Source organism: Heterocephalus glaber, unplaced genomic scaffold (assembly GCF_053883595.1).
Source record: "Heterocephalus glaber isolate CG9 unplaced genomic scaffold, H.glaber_assembly_v1.0 deba00000331, whole genome shotgun sequence".
Taxonomy (NCBI): Eukaryota; Metazoa; Chordata; class Mammalia; order Rodentia; family Bathyergidae; genus Heterocephalus; species Heterocephalus glaber.
In genome coordinates, this window is record NW_028258142.1 from 43,448,696 (window position 1) to 43,470,103 (window position 21,408).

The 21,408-nt window shown below is 39.7% G+C and overlaps 1 long non-coding RNA gene across 1 annotated transcript in view; it reads right to left on the reverse strand.

Annotated features, from left to right (window-relative positions):
* Positions 1–2,905: 2,905 nt before the first annotated feature.
* Positions 2,906–21,408, reverse strand: part of LOC110344036 (uncharacterized) — a 139,205-nt gene continuing 120,702 nt past the window's right edge. Inside the window, exons 4-5 of the long non-coding RNA XR_002386310.2 lie at positions 4,308–4,508; positions 2,906–3,614 (exon numbers count right to left, since the gene is read on the reverse strand). This is a non-coding gene — a long non-coding RNA (uncharacterized LOC110344036). The remainder of the gene's footprint in view (positions 3,615–4,307; positions 4,509–21,408) is intronic.

Sequence of the window (21,408 nt, forward strand, 5' to 3'; positions counted from 1 at the left end):
AGGGGTAGGGGAAAGGAAAGAAGGGAATGGAATTAATATGGGAAAATGGAAAAATAGGAACAAAATCTTTGTAAATAGGGAGGACTGGAGGGGTTGAAGGGAGGGCAGGGCAAGGGTGAAAAATAACCAAGAGAGATTATGTAAAGGTGCAAATTTCCAATGATGAATGTCATTATATTGTATACCTAAAATGTACCAATGATTAGAATGAATAATCTATAATGCAAAATAGGAAGAAAAGGTCGAAAGGGGTAGGGGTAGTGGGAGGGACAGGGGAAAGGAAAGAAGGGAAAGGAAAAATGATGAGAAATGGAAAAAATGGAAATAAAGTCTTTGTAAATAGGGAAGGGTGGAGGGGGTGAAGGGAGGGCTAGGAACGGGGAAAAAATAAGAACCAAGATGCATCATGTAAAGGTAAAATTCCCAATGAGAAATGTAATTGTGTTGTATACCTACAATGTACCAATAAAAGAATTTTAAAAAATAGAAAAATTATGTCTTCCTCTGTTTAACTGATTAGTAAATAATATTTCAGTGGAAAAAAAAAGAATTAAAAAGTTCACACTTGAGAGAGGCACACTGTGATCTGGGGTTGGGGATATATTTGTGTTCTTAAAAATGTCCTTTAAAATGGATGATCAAAGATGTTTTGCCAAATAACATTCTTTGAACCCTTTGAAATCTGGTTCTCTCTCTTAAAGTCAAGTATCTTCCCTTAAGCTTCTCAACTAAGCCAATTCACAGACTATATATCTTTAAGGAATGTTGGGTATGATGGACCTGGAACAAGAAATAAACAAGACTAGGGAGCATGAACAAGTTTTGGGAATCCATACACAGAATACATATATGAATAGCATTCAGAAATTTTGATTACAACCTGAAGTTGCAGTTTTATTCAGAGTATGAATTTTCTTTGTCTCCTCTTTACCTGTCTTTATTTCTTCTATCCTACTTCACATTTAGCACAATGTTATTCACGTAATGAGCCAGTGTGATATTTTGTGGAAAACAAAGAAAATCAAGATTCCTGTGGGCTGGACTATAACATAGGGTTGGAGAGCAACAAAAAGTTGAAGTGCACAAGCATGAGCTGCAGTCTATGAGGACAGAGTGACATTTATGTGAGTTCTTATTGCCTCTAGCCTTAGAAGCGTCCTGCAGAGAGAAGGGTTCTTTGTCTCAGAACTAGGCGGAGCAACTACACCTGTCTCCCAACAAGGGGAGTTAGGAGCAGTTGACAATGTGTGTGAGATACTAAATGACTGCCACTTCTTTTCACCCTTCCTAATATCCCTTAAAGTCTCTTTTGTGGCTTACCCTAACCAAAAACATACAGGAAATGGAATCCAGCCTAGCTGAGTTAACACATTATAAAACCAACATAGACTATAATCAGATACTCTGGTTGTACGCTTCTTTTTTATATGAGTTCAGCAAAAAGGGATGTATAATGAGAAGTAGATCCATCCTTTCCAAGGAAAACACCATCATTCCATGATGTAAACATGTCCTCCTTTATAATCACAAGAGGCACTCTCCTTGTCATATTTTGGATTGACAACTGACCATTTGGACCATACAGTGACCAATTAATTTTCCACCATTCATCTAGGACTGCGTAACCTGATACTGCCAGCAGATGGCTATGAGGAAATAAATAGTTCGTGGAATTCTGGATATATAGGGTTCAAGGTAAGAGCAATATCGCAGTAGAATTTATGCCCCTAGTAAGCTGTTAACTGTTTGAATGTCTCCAGAAAGAAAGGGAAAAAAGGAAGGAAGGAAAGAAGGAAGGAAGGGAGAAAGGAAGGAAGGAAGTCAAAGAGAGGCATAAAGAGAAAGAAAAGATAAAATTGGTTTAATATGTGATTCTGGTCTGGCCTGGCACCTTTGAGTTACTCAAGCAGGAGCAGAATATTGGGTTACTATAAAAAGTGATTTAAAAATATTTATTAGCCCACACTAAAGAATTTCTCCTGATTGAAAAATATAAAATATGATGGAGTCCTCTAAGGCACCTATTTTTTTCTTGAAGGATATGCCTGAAACTTCTAGAACTTGGGACACCTTATATGAAAGTAATGTCCTTCTCCTTCCTGCCCAATGACACAATCCGATACCAAAGAGAGTGAAAAGAGAGTCCCAGCAGGCTCATAGGTGGAATCCAAACCTCTCTTGCACCTGGAGTGCTTGTGTGAGGTATCCCTGTTCTACCAATGTTCTGGTCTGGCATGGTATCCCTGGGCCATCTACAGAAGTCCAAAGTGGTTCCTTTACCCTCACTTTTCTAAAGAGAAAAAAGAAAATGAGAACATAATTTTAAGTATGAGAAAAAGATCCAAGACAATATATTTAATTTTTTTAAATTTAGAATAAAATTCGTATTTTTAACAAGAATTCAGCTATCTGTGATATTTAGCTCTGAAGAATCCCTCAGCTCTCAAGATCCCTAAGTGTGGAGCTTTCAGAGAGTAAAATAGAACAACCTTCCTTTGTCATTCCTTTTAGATGACTCACCATTATTTGAAATTCCAATTGCTGTCTTGTGCACTGAAGCTGTGTTATCTGTGAGGACTGAGGCCAGCCACCTAATATGGGCTAAGGGAGACCCTAGGCTCATGTAAAGTGGACCCTCAGTGTGCAGCTGCAGAGCTGAAACCACACAGGTGAGGCAGCTCTCCCAAGACCATCCAGGTAGGTCTATAGCCCCTGAGCCAGGCTCAGGGGCTACCTAGTTGGTGGCACTCTTGCTATATCTCTAGACACTCCGGTCACTTTTGACAAACCCCAGCTTTGCAATGCATTGTCTTCCTGTTTGCCACTGTAGGACCGAGGGCCTTACCAAACGCTCCGAGGAGCTGACTGCAGCGACGAACACCCGGGAAGGAACACACCGGACAAGTTGGAAAATAAAACAGACCTTTATTAGTCTGGCCAGACGGCACTCCCAAAGCAAAGTAGCTAAGAGAGGCAACTGGCTCAGAGTTCGAGGCTGTTTTATAGGGGGTTGAGGGGGAGGTTAACATGTAGATTTACGATAAAAAAGGAACAAAGGTTAGTGGTCGACTGTCACATACTGATGATCTGCAGACACACACACTAATGGTCACGACCGTCACGTACTGATGGTCAGCAGACACATTGATGGATTGTTGTACAGGTAGTGGGCCCGGGAACATTCGTTCTCCGGACAAACAAGGGGTTGAGCAATTTTACATAGGAACTCTGTTTCGTTACAGATTCTATTATCCCAGAACTAACAAGCACATTTTAACCATTAATTTACAAGTACAATAGAGGCTAGGGGAATAATTGATTTTGGAATCATGCAGTCCCACACCACCACTGGGAAAATTAAAGGGACCCCAGATGGCTCTACATCAGGAAGGGGCTTCGGGAGTAGTCCCATAAGCCCTATGAAGGCAATAAAAAGGAGGACATCTACTCTTAAGGAACTCAGGGCTTCTGCTTCATCGTCATTACTGTACTTTGATCACACCACAAAGTTATGGTATTTTTCTACTTCCAGACAGTGGCCTGTTAAGGACATCCCTGATGACTTTCCCCGGAGTTTAAGCCTTCAGGCACATAGCTTGAGAAGACTGATTCATCTAAATGAGAGAAGGTGTGGGAGGGAAGAAACATAGGGAGTGATTAAAACAGTATCTTCATTTCTCTCTCCCTCTCCCATCCTTCCCTCCCTTCTTCTCTCCTGTGTCCCTATAGAGAATCAAGACATAAAACTGACATCCCCAGGAGGAGCTCCAATCCATGAAACATACAGCAACATATGACCTCAACCACTTGACTGCCAAAACATGTAGTCCAGGTAACACATGGCAGAGGACAGGGAGAATCAATTTGTCCTGGAATTCTTGAGGTGTCCCTTGAGCTAAAATGCCAACCAGGAAACAAAGGAGAGAGAAGCACTAGGGTGGTGTGTAGCCCAGCAGCTACTGATGCTAAGGCTTACTGGAAAGAGTTCATCTAATTTGCAGAGTGACTCTCAGGGCTGTGTTATTGCTAGGATCCCCACTTTACGCATAAGGAACCTGAGGCCCAAGCCTATATCAATCGCCACAAAGTTACACCATTCATATTTAAGGCATCAAAGTGCAGGGCTTGAGCAATTTGATCCTGTTTCTTACACTCTGCACAAGGTTGATGGCTGAGGGCTTAGTGAGGACAAAGTGAAGTCCCATATAGGACATCAGAATGAAAGCAGCTACGGTCAAATTTCCACAGCTCTCAAGGAAGCCTACCCTGTCCTGGTTGGCTGCTTAGCCCAAGCCTGATCCACTCACTCTGTAGATGGCTTGGCTCCATCCGGCTGTTAGCACTGGGGAGCAGATGCTCACTTAATCCTTGGGATTAGTGCCAGATCGTGGCGAACAATCAGCAGTCGGCCAAGGCGCAATGCAGGTGGCACCTCGCACGCACACACTTTTAGATCCAGTTTCCCAAATCCAAAGCTGGCATTGCAAGTTCTTCCTTTAAATTCTTTTCTGGAATGCATAGAGGAAACATGAAGCTCAGGCAAGACTCACCAAAATTCTGGCCATCTTACCTGACAAAGAAGATCAGATGTCTTCTTGTTTGGACAATGTTTTGAAATCCCTAAGAGAATAATAATGTGTATGTCTGTGTGTGAGAAGGACAGAAACTGATTGAAACAGAATGAGTTGGAAGAAAGGAGGAAACATACCCAAAGATAATACCACTATGTTCTTAAAGTATAATCATTCTATTTTTGATATATTAAATATGTCATATCCATGAGTGTGGAAATACCTATCTTTCTTATGAACCAAATATGGAGAGAAATATCCTGAAACCAACAGATGCCAGGGACCCCAAAAGAGCTGCATGACCCAGAGCAAGGGACCCCCAAGACTTAGCCTCACCCTCATCTCAAAGACAAGCAGAGCAGCATTTGACCTTCCTGTAGTCTAAGCTCATGGTGAAAGGATCTATACGTAAGTACTTTAGAAAGTAGAAAATGCCAAATAAATGAAAGGGGTAATTATCAGTAATCACCACCACCATCATCATGATTTAATCCTGAGGATGACAGGCATAGTTGAAGAGAAACAGACTCCATTATAATTATCTGGACAACACAGCCAAAAGCACATTTAAGCCATATTTCCCACCTACTACATTGCTTACTTCTGTACTTTCTGTTATGAATCCCAGAGATTCATTTGGGAGAATTGCTGATTTGATACAGTAAGGCAATAGCTGGCATAAAATTCACAAATTAAGAAGGAGCCCTCCCTGTATTCAACTATCTGTTTCTTGAGAAAGGTGTACATTTATACAAAAAAAAAAAAATTCCATGTGGCTTACTCTTTTCAGAACATGTATGCCTCCCTGGTACAGGGTCCAATTCCATCTCAGGCCTCCCATCAGCATTCATGTCCTTTTGGAAGGCTCTTAGTAACCCTGAGCTCCTCCCAGTACAGCTTCTTTGGTCTGGGAATTGACTGGTGCTCATCAAATTGGGAAGCCAAGAAAACAAGCAAACTTTTAAACCCCCAAGCCTGCAGGGAAAGGTAACTCCCCTACTTCTTAAAAACTCTATGGCCTGTGGTCTAAGTAACACAGAAAGGGAGAGTGGCTGCTCACCCTCTGACTGATTCCTCTCCCTTTGGAATATCTCCCACTCTAAAGCCTACTCTTACAGTCTTTATTCAGGATCAGGTCTCTGCATGACCTTGGGGAAATTTTGTTAAAGAAGGTGCGACCCCTTTCTTGTGGGATTTGAGATTATCTTTTTATTTCTTCTACATTATTTTTCTTTATTTTCCAAGTGTTTTATGTGGAACATGAATTGTTTTCAAAGAAAAAATACAATAAAGTCTCTCTCTTTTTCCCTTCCTTTGACAAACATCTTAGATATTTACTGTCCTGTTTCATTTCCTTTAGAGGTAAGCTGACTTCAAAAGATTCTACTAGAGCAGTTTTCTCTGCTTCCTCACATTATTTTAATCCCTTTTAAAGTAATGTTTTCACATCTGATAAACCCTCTTTGACCATTACATAATACTTTTTACTTTAATTATGCATAGAATATTAATATTTCCAATACTAATTTCCTTTCTTTCCCATCTCCTATTTTGTCTTTATCCCTGTCTTTTATTTCTTTGCCATCTTGCTTAGGTGATTTTTTTCCCCTTAAATTTAGTAGTTACTCAATAGGAAAGGCATCAAATTTAATCTTGGATGTTAAGGCATTTTTAATTATTGGAGTAACGTATATCTTGCCCTACTTATTTCATGTAACTGTTTCAGGATTCTTCTTACTGCTTTGGTTTTTTTGGTTTTTAGTCTATAGATATAAACTAATTGCCTATGAGATCTTTGGTCATTTGTAAATAAAAATTAACAGTTTTTGTTTCTAGTTATTGATGAAATACATAATTAAATTTCTCTGATTATTAAAATCAAGATAAAATCAATGCATTTTGAGCTATTTTCCACCATTCCTATGTTAGCTCCCCTTCCTTTTTCAAGAATTATTTTCTGGCTTTTGCAACTTGAGTTTCTGTACATTCTTATGTCTACTACGTATTTTCTTATTTCTGTTAGCTCCTTAGTTCCTGATATCCCCTACTCCAATTGCATGGATGCCCGATTCTTTGATGTCTATAACAACACACGTTTCCTGCTGTCAGAATAAGCAGCAAACTGAAAACATTTCTGTTTAACTTGAGAAGAAACAGATATTTTAAGAGAGCAAGGTCTGAATGTGGGGCAGGTGGAAAAATAGCTTCTGTTCCCATCAAACTCCAGGGCAGGTCCCTAGTCATCTCAGCAGAAGAAACTGGGTAGGTGCAAATGCAGCTATGCAGTTTCTCAGCAATATCTGGGTGAGGCTCTGCTTCTAACTCACCTGTTTTGAGGTCTTTAGGATGGAGAACTTGGAGAGGATGTTCATTCCTCTAGGTAGAGTCATTTTCAGATCTGTTTCTCTGCAGCATAAAGCCCAGCAAAGTCCAGACACTGCTCCCTGAACCCAGCCAGGGTGTCCACAGTGGGTGAGAACTTAGGCGTGGACATACCAGTGAGCATCACAGCAGGGCAGGTGAATGGGGAAAGAGCCATGTGGTGCTTCCGGGGAGATAGACAGCTCCACTAGTCATGAGTTACTCTACTGAGAGTCTCAAAAATAATGTTTGCAGTGCTGTCTAAGGTACTGCTACATATGTAGGAAAGGTTATTGAGCTCCTCCTGTGGGCAAGTTCTAAAATACATATCTCTTGACTAATAAGTTGGATGGATGTCTTCCAGGCTAGTAGTTGTTTTCATGTTTAAACAATTTTTATAGCTATGCTACTCCTTTAGTATTCAAGGCACTCTTTGTTGTACAATTATCAGACACAAACACACACACACACACACCTGTATCTGGTAGCCTACATGTTGTTCCATGCTCTATTAGTTGATTGCCCATGTAGGCTTTTTCTGATCATCTATGTTGTGATTTGTAATTCCTGAGTACACTGTGGTCATTTTCCCTCTGTTCCCTTTCTCCTGATGCTGCTTCCAGCTGGAATGGCTCTTCCACACTTATTTACTAGCATCTCAGAGCTATTTGCCTTATGTAGCCTTTCTGGTCCATCTTCCAAGAAATGCAGTTCTTCCTCCTTGTGTTCTTGCTTGACCCTATGCAAACCTCTATGACAGTGTCACAGACATTGTTTTTAGTGGTTTTGGGTTATGTCTGTCTTCCCCTTCTGCGTGAAAAGACATTTGAGAACTGAGGCTTCTGTTATTCTTATTTATATCTCCAGAACTCATGACAAGGACTAGAAGATGGTGTGAATGCCTGCTTATGGAATGAGTGGAGAAATGAATGAATGAATGGTGGACAAGAATGGTGGAGATAGAGTGGGCAAGCTAATAGCAGAAGAAATGGAAGGTGGGCTATGAATGAGGTTTTCTGTCTGTTAACAGTAGGGAGCTCCTGAAAACTCCTGTCAGATCTTGAGTTCTGAGTACTCTGAGTAAAACACCAATAAAAGGAGATCTACTGGGCTCCTGTGTGCCCTGACCTCAAGTGAACACAGAGCATGGAAATGGTACCATGGAAAACAAGCATTTAGGTAACATCCTTTCTCAGCAGTCTCTAAGAAATTATGCCAGTTAGAGGGATAGAAACAAAGTGGAAATCATACACTCATGGGCCATGGGGGCCTTTCTCTGCTATAATCACGGAGGACACGATCTCAGGAGTTGTGTCTAACTGAAGAGAAAATTCAAAATAGAATACTGGATCCAGAGTAAAAATTTTAAAAACCCCTTATTTCCAGTCCGTTTTTCCTATAATTACCAATAACCCACTATTAGACTTCAAGAGCAAAAATAACTCTTAAAGCCCCAGACAGAGGTACAAACTAGTTTTTTTCACCCTGGAAGCATTTGGGGAAGATGATTTCTTCAGGCCTTGAGAGTCTGTAATTGTCAGCATCCTCCAGCCATGCAAGTAGGGGGTCTCCATGCTGTGATTATGCCTTGTCTTAGAGCTACAGTCTGACACCTCTGGGGCTGTCAGTTCTGGACAGTGTTTGCCCAGGAAGAAGAAATGGGAAGGAGAGGAATGCCAGAGCCCTCTACCAGGGAAGAGACAAGCTGCGGACCACACAGAGGAAACCCGCAGAGTACAATGCCAGGAAAGAGAAGGCAGAACAACCCTAGCAGGGAGGAGTCCAATCTGCCTCCACCTCAAGGACCTGAAGAAGCACCATGCAATTGTAAACTGTCCAAGTCTGAATTTCAGTCACTGCTGGGGGGAGAGGAGTTGTGTGTGGGAGTTGCTGACAGCTCCTCCACCATCATCAGATGGAAACTCACTCTCTTGGCCTTGCTATTTTCACTTTTTCCCTCAATGCATTTTTTTCCCCACTCAACAAAGGAGTCACCAGAAGCAGGGCATGGTGGCACATGCCTGTAATCCCAGCTTTTGGGAGGCTGACGTAGTAAGATCGCTACAAGCTTGAGGCCAGCCTAAATACACAGTGAGTTCAAGCCCAGCCTGAACTACAAAGTGAGACTCTCTTCAAACAAATGTCACCAGAGGCAAGCAGACTTGAAAAGCAGTGATCATAATCCAGGGCACATTAGAGCTGGGGCCACCTTAGAATATTCAAATCCCTGGGCAAGGCCAGGACAGCTGCAGGGAGAACTGCTGTTAGTAGAATGTCTCCCTGTCATTGATGCACTGGTGGAGATGTGGGAAAATAGCCCTTGGCTGCTGCTTTTGGAATCTAGAGAACTCTCTGGTCTGAGATCTAGCATGCAGAAGACTCTGCTGCTAGTGTCTTCTTGTAGGGTCTGAACCTAGATCTCAGCCATGGCACTTTATTTTTTTATTAATTATATTGGTACATTTAAGGTATACAATATAATGACCTTCATCATTGGAAATCTGCACCTTTACATAATCCATCTTGGTTCTTATTTTTCCCCATTTCCCTGCCCTCCCTTCAACCCCTCCACCACTCCCTATCTACAAAGACTTTGTTTCCATTTTTTTCTTTTTGTCATAGTAATTTCATTCCCTTCTTTCTTTTCCCCTACACCTCCCATTTCCCCTTTCCCTTTTCACCTTTTCTTCCTATTTCACATTTCAGTTTCTCACACTAGAGAAACTATTCGGTATTTACACATGTGGGTCCTGTTTCTTTCACTTAAGAGTATCTCTTCAGGAATCAGCCTGCTGCAGACAGGCAGGTTTGTGCATGCCCTACCGAGGTCGCCAGTCGGTGGGAACAGGCCCAATCAGCCAGCACCCAGGCAACAATCCACTGGACACCACCCCCTCCTCTGTACAGCCACCTGGTTTCACACTACAAAGATGCAGAGGACACGGGACCAACAGACCACAGTACTGAGTCCCGCCACTCCAGGCCCAGAGGTAGGGGCTTCTGAGCCACCGTCCCACTGCTCCTGGTCCAGAGGAAGGGGCTTCCTGGCCACCATCCGTCCTGCTGCTCCCAGCCCAGAGGAAAGGGCTTTGGGGCCACCTTCTGTCCCTCTGCTCCTGGCTGAGAGGAAAGGGCTTCCAGGCAACCATCCCTCCTGCTGCTCCCAGCCTAGAGGAAGGGGTTTCTGAGCTGCTGTCCCACTGCTCCTGATCCAGAGGAAGAGGCTTCTGGGCCACCATCCCACCTGCTGCTGCCAGCCCAGAGGAAAGGGCTTTTGGACCACCATCCCTACCTCTGCTCCTGGCCCCTGTCCCACCTCTCCCAGCTCAGAGGAGGCAATCCGTGCAGGCGCCAGCAGCCCACCCGCCAGTTGAAATGAGAAAACAAATAAATAAGTCTCAAAACCACACTTACAGATCACCTACAGGAACCCCAAAGGGAAATGAGATGGAACACTCTGATACTCAACCACCTGGACCCACTGAACTGGCAACAAAAGGGGATCTGGAAACAATGAAATCAGAAATAATTTCTCAGATAACAGGAGAAATTGTGCTCCTAGTGCAAGACATGATTAATAAATCTAGAGAGGAGCTGAGGAACATGATGGAATCCCAACATAGAAAACAAATGGAATCCATAAAACAGATGCAAATAGATTTAAAGGACATGCAAAACTCCATTGAAAGTCTACACAGAAGAATGAGCCAATGTGAGGACAGAATTTCAGATATAGAAGATAAGACTGCAATTAATGACCAGGAAAAGAAAAATTGTTTCAAAATTATAAGGGAACACGAGAAATCAATCCAGCAGCTGCTAGATGATGCAAAGAAGAATAACAGAAGACTGATTGGAGTCAATGAAGAAACAGGAGAGAGTGCACATGACATAAAAAAACTCTTCACAGAAATAATGGCAGAAAACTTCCCAAGCAGGGGAAGAGAGCTTGACATACAGGTAAGTGAGGCATATAGGACTCCAAATAGCCTTGATCAAAAAAAATCTACACATAGGCATATAATTGTTAAGATTCCAGAAACTCAACAGAAGAACAAAGTTCTACAAGCAGTTAGAGAAAAGAAACAAATCACATACAAAGGAAAGCCCATCAGAATCACAGCAGACTTCTCAACACAAACCATCAAGGCAAGAAGAGCTTGGAGTGACACATTCTAAGCCCTAAAAGAAAATAGCCTCCAACCCAGATTGATGTACCCTGCAAAACTCTCTTTCAAAATTGATGGAGAAATAAGATACTTTCATGACAAAGAGCACCTTAGGAACTTCATGAATACCAAACCAGCACTCCAAAGAATTTTACACAATATCCTAGGAACAGACATTGAGGATCACAACCCCAGGAAGCAAAGCAGAATGAACCCATCTGGTATGACAGGAAGTTAAATGTAAAGAGAGATAACCCAACAAAAAGAAAAAGTCAAGGGAATGATAAGTCAATATGTTTCAGTTATAATCATCAATGTTAACGTCTCAATTCACCAATCAAAAGAAATAGACTAGCAGAATGGGTCAAGAAGCAAAATCCAACAATATGCTGCATACAAGAAACACACTTAATTCAAAAGGAAACTCATAGACTGAAAGTTAAAGGGTGGAAAACAATGCTCCATGTGACAGGAACCCAAGAAAAAGCAGGAGTAGCTATCCTCTTTGCAGATCAAGTAAATTTCAACACTGATTCAGAGAGATGAAGAAGGACACTACATCCTTGTAAAGAGAACAATCCAAGAGGAAGAGATGACAATCATAAATATCTATGCACCAAACACTAGTGCACCCAACTATATAAAACAAATACTAATGGACATGAAAAGTCATATATGCACTAATGCAATTGTAGTGGGGGACCTCAACACCCCACTGTCACGAATAGATAGATCAACTAGACAAAAAATAAGTAATGAAATACTAGAACTCAATCAAACTCTTGAACAAATGAACTTCAAAGATGTTTACAGAGTCTTCCATCCACACAACATCAGAATATACATTCTTCTCAGCTGCACATGGGTCATTCTCCAAAACAGACAACATACTCACATTAACAACAGGTTTAAGTAAGTGCAAAGGAATTGAACTTATCCCCTGTATATTATCAGACCATAGTGTGATGAAATTGGAGATCCATAGCAAAAGAAACTCAAAAAATTTCATAAACATATGGAAATTGAACAACACACTTCTGAATAACCAATGGGTCACAGAAGAAATTAAAGAAGAAATCAGACAGTTCCTTCAATTAAATGACAATGACAATACAACATATCAGAATCTATGGGACACAATGAAAGCAGTCTTACGAGGGAAATTCATAGCAGTGAATACACAAATTAGGAAAACAGAATGACCCCAATTAAACAACCTGATGCTGCACCTCAAGCTTCTAGAAAAAGAAGAGCAGGACAACCCCAAAGCTCATACAAGGGAGGAAATTATAAAGACCAGAGGAGAAATCAATGCAATGGAGACTAGGAGAATGATACAAAAAAATCAATGAAGTCAAGAGTTGGTTCTTCAAAAGAATCAACAAAATTGACAAACCCTTAGCCAACCTTGTCAGAAAAAGGAAAGAAAAGGCCCAAATCCATGCAATTAGGAATGAAAAAGGTGAAATTGCAACAGACCCAGCAGAAAGCCAGAGGATCATCAATACCTACTTCCAGAACCTATACGCCAATAAGATGGACAACACAGAAGAAATGGACAGATTCCTAGATACATATGAATTACCAAAGTTGAACGAAGAAGACCTAAAAATTCTAAACAACCCAATATCAACCAATGAAATTGAAAATGTAATTAAAAACTTATCAACTAAGAAAAGCCCAGGCCCTGATGGCTTCACTGCTGAATTCTATAAGATATTTAGAGAGGAACTCCTCCCACTACTGTTTAAACTCTTCATCGAAATTGAAAGGGAAGCAATACTCCCAAATTCATTCCTGGAAGCAAACATCACCTTGATCCCTAAAGCAGAGAAAGACCCAACCAAAAAGAAGAAATATAGGCCAATCTCACTAATGAACATAGATGCAAAAATCCTTAATAAGATACTGGCAAACAGAATGCAGAAGATCATCAAGAAGATCATACACCCTGATCAAGTGGGATTCATCCCAGGGATGCAGGGATAGTTCAACGTACGAAAATCAATCAGTGTAATACACTATATCAACAGAAGGACAAAAACCATACGATTACCTCCGTAGACACAGAAAAAGCATTTGACAAAAATCCAACATGCATTTATGATAAAAACCCTATAAAAAATTGGAATAGATGGTCTCTACCTCAAACTGATAAAAACTATCTATGGAAAACCAACAGTCAATATCATACTAAATGGTCAAAAGCTGAAATCCTTCACACTAAAATCAGGAACAAGACAAAGATGTCCACTATCACCACTCTTCTTCAATATAGTTCTGGAAACATTAGCCACGGCAATTAGACAAGAGAAAGAAATAAAAGGAATAGAGATAGGAAATGAAGAGATCTAATTGTCACTATTTGCAGATGACATGATACTCTATATAGAAGACCCCAAGAACTCCACCAAAAGTCTTCTAGACTTAATAACCAAATTTAGTCAAGTAGCTGGTTACAAGGTCAACACACAGGAATCAGTAGCTTTCCTCTACACGAGTGACAGACTCACTGAGAGAGAAATAGGGCAAACAATTCCTTTCACAGTAGCATCCAAAAAACTAAAATACCTAGGAATCAACCTAACAAAAGAAATCAAAGACCTCTTCTCTGAAAACTATGGCACTCTGAAAAGAGAGATTGAAGATGATATCAGAAAATGGACAGACATCCCTTGCTCTTGGGTAGGATGGATTAAAATAGTGAAAATGGCCATAATTCCAAAACTGCTATACAGATTCAATGCAATTCCAACTCAGATCCCAGCAGCATACTTCAAGGACCTTGAGAAAAGAATCCAAAAATTCATTTGGAACAAGAAGAGACCCAGAATAGCAAAAGCAATTTTAGGTAACAGAGACATGGCAGGAGGTATCACAATCCCCAACCTGCAACTCTACTACAAAGCTACTGTGATAAAAACAGCATGGTACTTGGAAAAAAACAGACCTGAGGACCAGGGTAACAGATTAGAAGATGCAGAAACAACGCCAGACACAAGCAGCCATCTCATCTTCGACAAAGGAGCCAAACACCCTCACTGGAGGAAAGATAGCCTCTTTAATAAATGGTGCTGGAAAAATTGGGTTTCAACTTGCCAAAGATTAACACTAGACCTGTATCTCTCGTCATGCACTAAACTAAAATTGAAATGGATTAAAGATCTAAATATTAAAATAGAAACTCTGAACCAGTTGGAACAGGGGTTAGGTAGAACTCTTGAAGACATTGGTGTAGGAAAGATTTTATGAACAAAACCTCAGTTGCCCGTGAACTAGCACAAACAATCAACAAGTGGGATCTCTTCTTATTAAAAAGCTTCTGCACAGCAAGCGAAACCACAATCAGTGTGCAAAGATAACCCACAATGTGGGAAAAAAATTTTCACCTGCAGTTCCTCAGACAAATGTCTACTACCTAGAATCTATAAAGAATTTGAAAAAAAATCAGACCTCCCAAATTTGAAGACCCAATCCAAAAATGTGCATCTGAAATGAACAGCCATTTCTCAAACACAGAAGTAGAAATAGCAAATAAATACATGAAAAAATATTCAACATCACTGGTCATTCGAGAGATGCAAATAAAAATAACGCTGAGATTCCACCTCACTCCAGAAAGAATGGCTGCTATCATGAAATCAACCAATAACAAATGCTGGTGGGGCTGTGGGAAAGAGGAACCTTGCTCCACTGCTGGCGGGAGTGTAGACTGGTGCAACCACTGTGGAAATCAGTATGGAGATACCTCAAAGAACTAGGTCTGGAAGTCCCAGTTGACCCTGCAATTCCACTTCTGGGGATCTTCCCCAAAGAATTAAAAGAAACATACTACAGTGATATATGTGCACCCATGTTCATAGCAGCACAGTTTGTGATAGCTAAAACTTGGAAACAGCCCAAATGCCCATCAACTAGAGACTGGATAAAGAAAATATGGGTTTTTTATAAAATGGAGTACTACTCAGCCATGAAAAATGAGAAACTAGAGACATTTATAGCTAAGTGGATGTATATTGAGGTGATACTCTTAAGTGAAATAAATAGGACACACATGTATAAATACTGAATAGTTTCTCTGGTGTGAGAAACTGAAAGTGTAAATAAGGACTCAAATGTACAATAGGTAATGTGAAATAGGAAGAAAAGGGGCAAAGGGGAAGGAAGTGGGAGGGCTAGGGGAAAGGATAGAAGGGAATGGGATTAATATGAGAAAATGGAAAAATAGGAACAAAATCTTTGTAAATAGGGAGGGATGGAGGGGTTGAAGCGAGGGCTGGGCAAGGGCAAAAAATAAGAACCAAGAGAGATTATGTAAAGGTGCAAATTTCCAATGATGAATGACATTATATTGTATATCTAAAATGTACCAATGATTAGAATGAATAATCGATAATGCAAAATAGGAAGAAAAGGCCCAAAGTGGTAGGGGTAGTAGGAGGGGCAGAGGAAAGGAAAGAAGGGAAAGGAAAAATTATAAGAAATGGAAAAAATGGAAATAAAGTCTTTGTAAATAGGGAAGGGTGGAGGGGTGAAGGGAGGGCTAGGAATGGGGAAAAAATAAGAATCAAGATGCTTTATGTAAAGGTACAATTCCCAATGAGAAATGTAATTGTGTTGTATACCTATAATGTACCAATAAAAGAATTTAACAACAAAAAAAGAGTATCACTTCAATGTCCATCCATTTAGCTATAAAGGTCTCTAATTTCTCATTTTTTATGGCTGAGTAGTACTCCATTTTATTTTCAAAAACCACATTTTCTTTATCTAGTCTCCAGTTGATTGGCAATTGGGCTGCTGCCAAGTTTTAGCTATTACAAACTGTGCTGCTATGAACATGGGTGCACATATAACACCGTGGTATGATTCTTTTAATTCTTTGGGGAAAATACCCAGCAAGGGAATAGCTGGATCAAATTGGACTTCCAGTCCTGGTTCTTTGTGGTATCTCCATACTGATTTCCATAGTGGTTGCACCAGTCTACACTCCCACCAGCAGTGGAGCAGGGTTCCTCTTTCCCCACAGCCCAGCCAGCATTTGTCATTGGTTGACTTCTTGATAGCAGCCATTCTTTCTGTGGGTAGATGGAATCTCAGCATTGTTTTCATTTGCATCTTCCGAATAACCGGTGATGTTGAACATTTTTTCATATATTTCTTTGCTATTTCTACTTCTTTGTGCAAGAAATGTCTGTTCATTTCAGATGCCCATTTTTGATTGGGTCTTTAAATTTGGGAAGTCTGATTTTTTAAACTTCTTTATAGATTCGAGATAGTAGACCTTTATCTGAGGGACAGCAGGTGAAAATTTTTTCCCACATTGTGGGTTGTCTCTTCACAGTGTTTGTGGTTTCTCTTACTGTGCAGAAATTTTTTAATAAGAAGAGATCCCACTTGTTGATTGTTTGTGCTAGTTCACGGGCAACTGAGGTTTTGTTCATAAAATCTTTTCCTACACCATTGTTTTCAAGAGTTCTACCTAACCTCTGTTCGAGCTGGTTCAACATTTCTGTTTTACTATTTAGATCTTTAATCCATTTCAATTTTAGTTTAGTGCATGGTGAGAGATATAGGTCTGGAATGAATCTTTGGCAAATTGAAACTCAATTTTTCTAGCACCACTTATTAAACAGACTGTCTTTCCTCCAATGAGGGTATTTGGCTCCTTTGTCAAATATGAGGTGGCTGAGTGTGTCTTGAGTTGTTTTGGTATCTTCTAATCTGTTCCACTGGTCCTCCGGTGTGCTTCTTTGCCAGTACTGTGCTGTTTTTATCACAGTAGCTTTGTAGTATATTTTCAAGTTGGGGACTGTGATAACTCCTGTCATGTCTCTGTTGCCTGGAATTGCTTTTGCTATTCTGGGTCTCTTCTTGTTCCAAATGAATTTTTGGATTGTTTTCTCAAGGTCTGTGAAGTATGCTGCTGGGATTTCAACTGGGATTGCACTGAATCTATATAGCAGTTTTGGAAGTATGGTAATTTTCACTATGTTGATTCTTCCTACCCAGGAGCAAGGGATGTCTCTCCATTTTCTGATATCCTCTTTAATCTCTTTTTTCAGTTACACTTAATCAGTAAGACTTCAGTGTGGCCTCTCTTTCCCCATCTGACACACTTAACCTTTTCCTGGCCAATCGGATGTGGTAGAAGCACAGCCTTGGCAGGAGTCACAGGACCAAGAGCAAATATAAATTCATTTTCTTTCATGAGAATAAACTCAATCAAGCCCTGAACTGTGGGGAGGCAGAGAACAAGAAGAAAGGGAAACACAGAACTCCTAAGTCTCTTCCAGGAGTAAGATGGAGATAGGAGTAAAGCCACCTGGAATTCCCACCCAAACATATCAAGGAACAAAAGAATCTTGCCCACAAGAATTTCCCCCTGTATATTAATTTTTTCTCTATGCACAGCAGAGCTCCCCTTTCAGACATGATTGGCAAGAATTAGTTCATCCTTTTATCATTCCTCCCTCCCTTCCTCCCTTCCTTATTCCTTCCTTCCTTCCTTTCTTCCTTCCTTGCTTCCTTCCATCTTCCCTTCCTTCATACTCATCATAAATTTATAGTGGTAGATAGTGGAGTAATAGAGACAGGTAAAAGGAAGTTGTGCAATGGAGGATGGGTATTCAAGCTATTTGCCATCTACCCAGCCCTCCATACAACAGGGAAACATCTGGCAGCAAGACCTCATGTCTACTCAGTGAACTGCAACTCTTCACATCTGAAGGACATGGGGTACTGCCACAATGAGATGGAATTTGACTAAGTAAAACATCTCCAAGACATGAATAGGAAATGTGCACATGCCAAGAATTAGGCAAAATGAAAATTTTGATGGAGAACCATGGTAGGGAATATGGCCAAAGAGTCACATTGCTAATATGGGAAAGTTAGAAGCTGCATCTCAAAGTAAAGGAGAAAATGCCTCTGAGTAGAAGAAAAGCCAACATGGCGATTTTAATAGTAAAGTGATGTAAACAGATTAAGTCAACAAGCATCTCCTGAGCATCCACCGTGAATTAGATATTATACAGAATATGTAACCCTGGAGACAAACCAGATTCAACCCTAGTCCATAAGAACTATCTAGTAAAGGATATCTGTGAATAATCAGCAAAATATAATACAGGAGCAAATCAACTATGGAAGTTCAGGGTTCTTCAGTAAATTTTAAACTCACTTTTAAATTCTTCTTCAAAGAGGATCCTCTAGTTATAGAAGCTTCAGAACTACACAAAATGTAGATTTTGCTGAGTATAGAGGACCAGTGTAATTGTAAAGTACAGGCAGGCAACATTGATTTAGGTTGTTGAAGAAGCTGGCTTAATTAAACCACGCTACATTGTTGATTAGAAAAAAAGCTCAAAGTAAAGCTGGAGGTATAGCTCAATGATAGAGTGCTTACTTAACATGCACAGAGCTTGGGGTTGATTCCCCAAACTGAAGAAAAAGGAAAAAGTCCAGAGAATCAATGCATGAAAGGAAGTAAAAAAAAAAAAAAAGTCTTTGAGCTCAGAGTGTATAAAAGAAATCACAGCGCCATGGATTGGGGGTTCTCAAAAGTGGAGTTCTAGATCAGCACTCCTGGAGAATCTGATTGAAATATTAGTTCGTGGGCACTAAGTCTCATTGAACTGGGATTTCTAGGAATAGGCCCAGGAATCCTTTAGATAATTTGGATGCATGGTGTATTACAAAGTAATACAAAGTTTAGTAGTAAACTGCAATCCAGACCAGGTAAGAAAGGAAGAATTCAGTCACAGAGAAAAAGCTATTTCATATGATAAAGAAAGGAGGGAGGAATCTACATTCAGGATTGTGGTAGATTTTGCAGGGGGGGGGGCAGGATGCATTAGTATCTTCTGTCAAGACCAAACTTCTCACTGTTTGATCACACCTCATTTGCATTTTTAATAGCCCCCATTAGACAGCCTCTGAGCTAATTAGGCAGGCGTCTATAATAGAAGACTTCTGTTTCCTGTTTTCAGCACTCAGAAACTAATGGCTGAAGCACTGCTAAAACAATTAAGTAATAAGAAAAATACTGTGTAAGACTGGCAAAAGCACAGCTGCCATAAATCATTACAAATGACTCGCTGCTCAAAATGTTTAATTAGGGAAGAAAAGTAACCTATCACATTTTGGGGTGGCAGGGGAAAGTAGAGGAAGAGAGACCTAAGAACAGAGTTTATTTGCCATCTGCAAAGTTGGGATGGGGTGGGGGATTTGAGAGTCTAAGGTTTCTACTACTGACCACATATTCCCAGGCCTTAAGGGATGCTCAGAGACATCTTTTACTATACCTGAGTCTAACAGTAAATGAGAACTGTAGCAAAACACTGAAATAAGTACTATCAAAGACTCAGGCTAACTGGAAACAAAATGTGGGTTACTCACCAGGGGAAGAACCCTCGAAAATTGAGATTCTGTCTGACAGCAAAGAAACACACCGTGGATGGGAGTAAATTAAGGAAATTATAAATACCAAATATAGACACATGATAACTTTTAAAATTGAGAACAATAGCTGTATATATTTCCTTCTTTTCTATGCACATATTTATATTTATTTTTCAGTACATTACTTTCTCTTTTCCCTATATTTTTTGGTATAACAAGCAATGGTGATGAGTAACTTTATGATTTAGTCTTCAGATTATAGAAGGTCCTGACAGAATTCTACTAAACTAACTTAACACTACCAAAGCACAGACACAGTGATTGAGATGATTTTATGCCTGCACTTTGTGAGGAAGAATGAGCAAATCTTTGTTAGTATGAGAGTTAGCTGCAGTTTCTTGGGTGGAGTCAGGAAGCTTTTGATATCTTTATATGGAAACTCAACTATGGGCAGAAAGGTAGTACATGGAGGCTAAAGGGTCAAGTGTAGATTTGTCACTTGCTCAACGTTTAATTTGCGTATACTCTCCTCCCCATTGTGATTGTAGAGAGCTTGCAAAACACATTTCAACCTTGCTTCTCTATGTTTGAAATACTTACAATGGTTTCTGTTTTTCCTGACATGACATTGAACGATATATAGGACTTGATTAATTAGAATATAATATGAATGTAGATCCATTTTATTTGCTAGTGTCACTGTAAATAGGCTCACCTACATTCTAAGTCCTGTTAATTTGCATTGTTTAAGTGTGAACTCCTGTAATTTGTATTGATTAACTTACAAGTTTAGCACAATTTTGGGACATGTGTTACACAATCATTAAAGAACTAATTTCCTTACATTCAGAATGAACTCCAATTTGTATTTGTTCTTTCAAGCATTGCATTAAATATTTATAGACCATAGGCCATGAATTCAGCACTGTACTAGGCACTGAGTAAAGTAAGGAAATAAAACATATTTCTTAATCTCAATATAAAAATATGTCATAATGCAATAATATTGAATGAAGATAAGAAACCACACAATTAGTACATATTTGAGGAATTATGTTTTCTTAGGAAAGATAGCAGCATGTTGGAGAAAAGTGAAAAACTGAACTGAATTTTGCAAGATTCTAGAAATTAGAAAAATGGAGAAAAGAAGTTAGTCAAGACAAGGTTAATTTTTAAAAACAAATGCTCACCTGGCTCATTTTTCTATTATTTCACAGTCACTTAACATAAAGGTAAAAAATTTTGACATGGGTCAAATCTGAAACACTGGCCTGTATATATGTGTGTGTGTGTGTGTGTGTGTATGTGTGTGTGTGTGTGTGTGTGTATTTATATATGAGCCAAGGAAAAAATTAAAAGAAGAAGAAGAATATTTCATGGTACATACATAGAAATTATTCTAGTTTCAATGTTCATAGGTAAATTGTATAGGAATACAACTGTATTGTTTTAGGAGGATGATAGGATGTTGAGTAGGTATAAGGGAATAATCATTATGGAATATCTGTAGCTTGTGGACAGTAATAATAAAATGAACATTGATAGACTCTCCATCTACGTGAAGAAACAACACTATCGTGATTTCCAGAGCTCTCTAGACACCATGCACGCTTTTTACACCTTAGATTCCCAAGTCTCACCTCCTCAGTGAATCCCTCCCAGATAACTTTAGTGAATGCTGCCGGATGGTACATATGACTTATTATCAGAATCACACACTATGGTGCTAGTTTGGAAATTTAGCATTAGAAATTAGGATAGAAATTCAATATATAATTTCAAATGCATTTAAAACATTCCTAGAAATGTATACAATCTCATATGTAATTCTTTGTCTGTAATATTCTGTATCCCAAATATATTCATCCATATTCTTGGGCCCTTTTTCAACTAAGAAATACAAT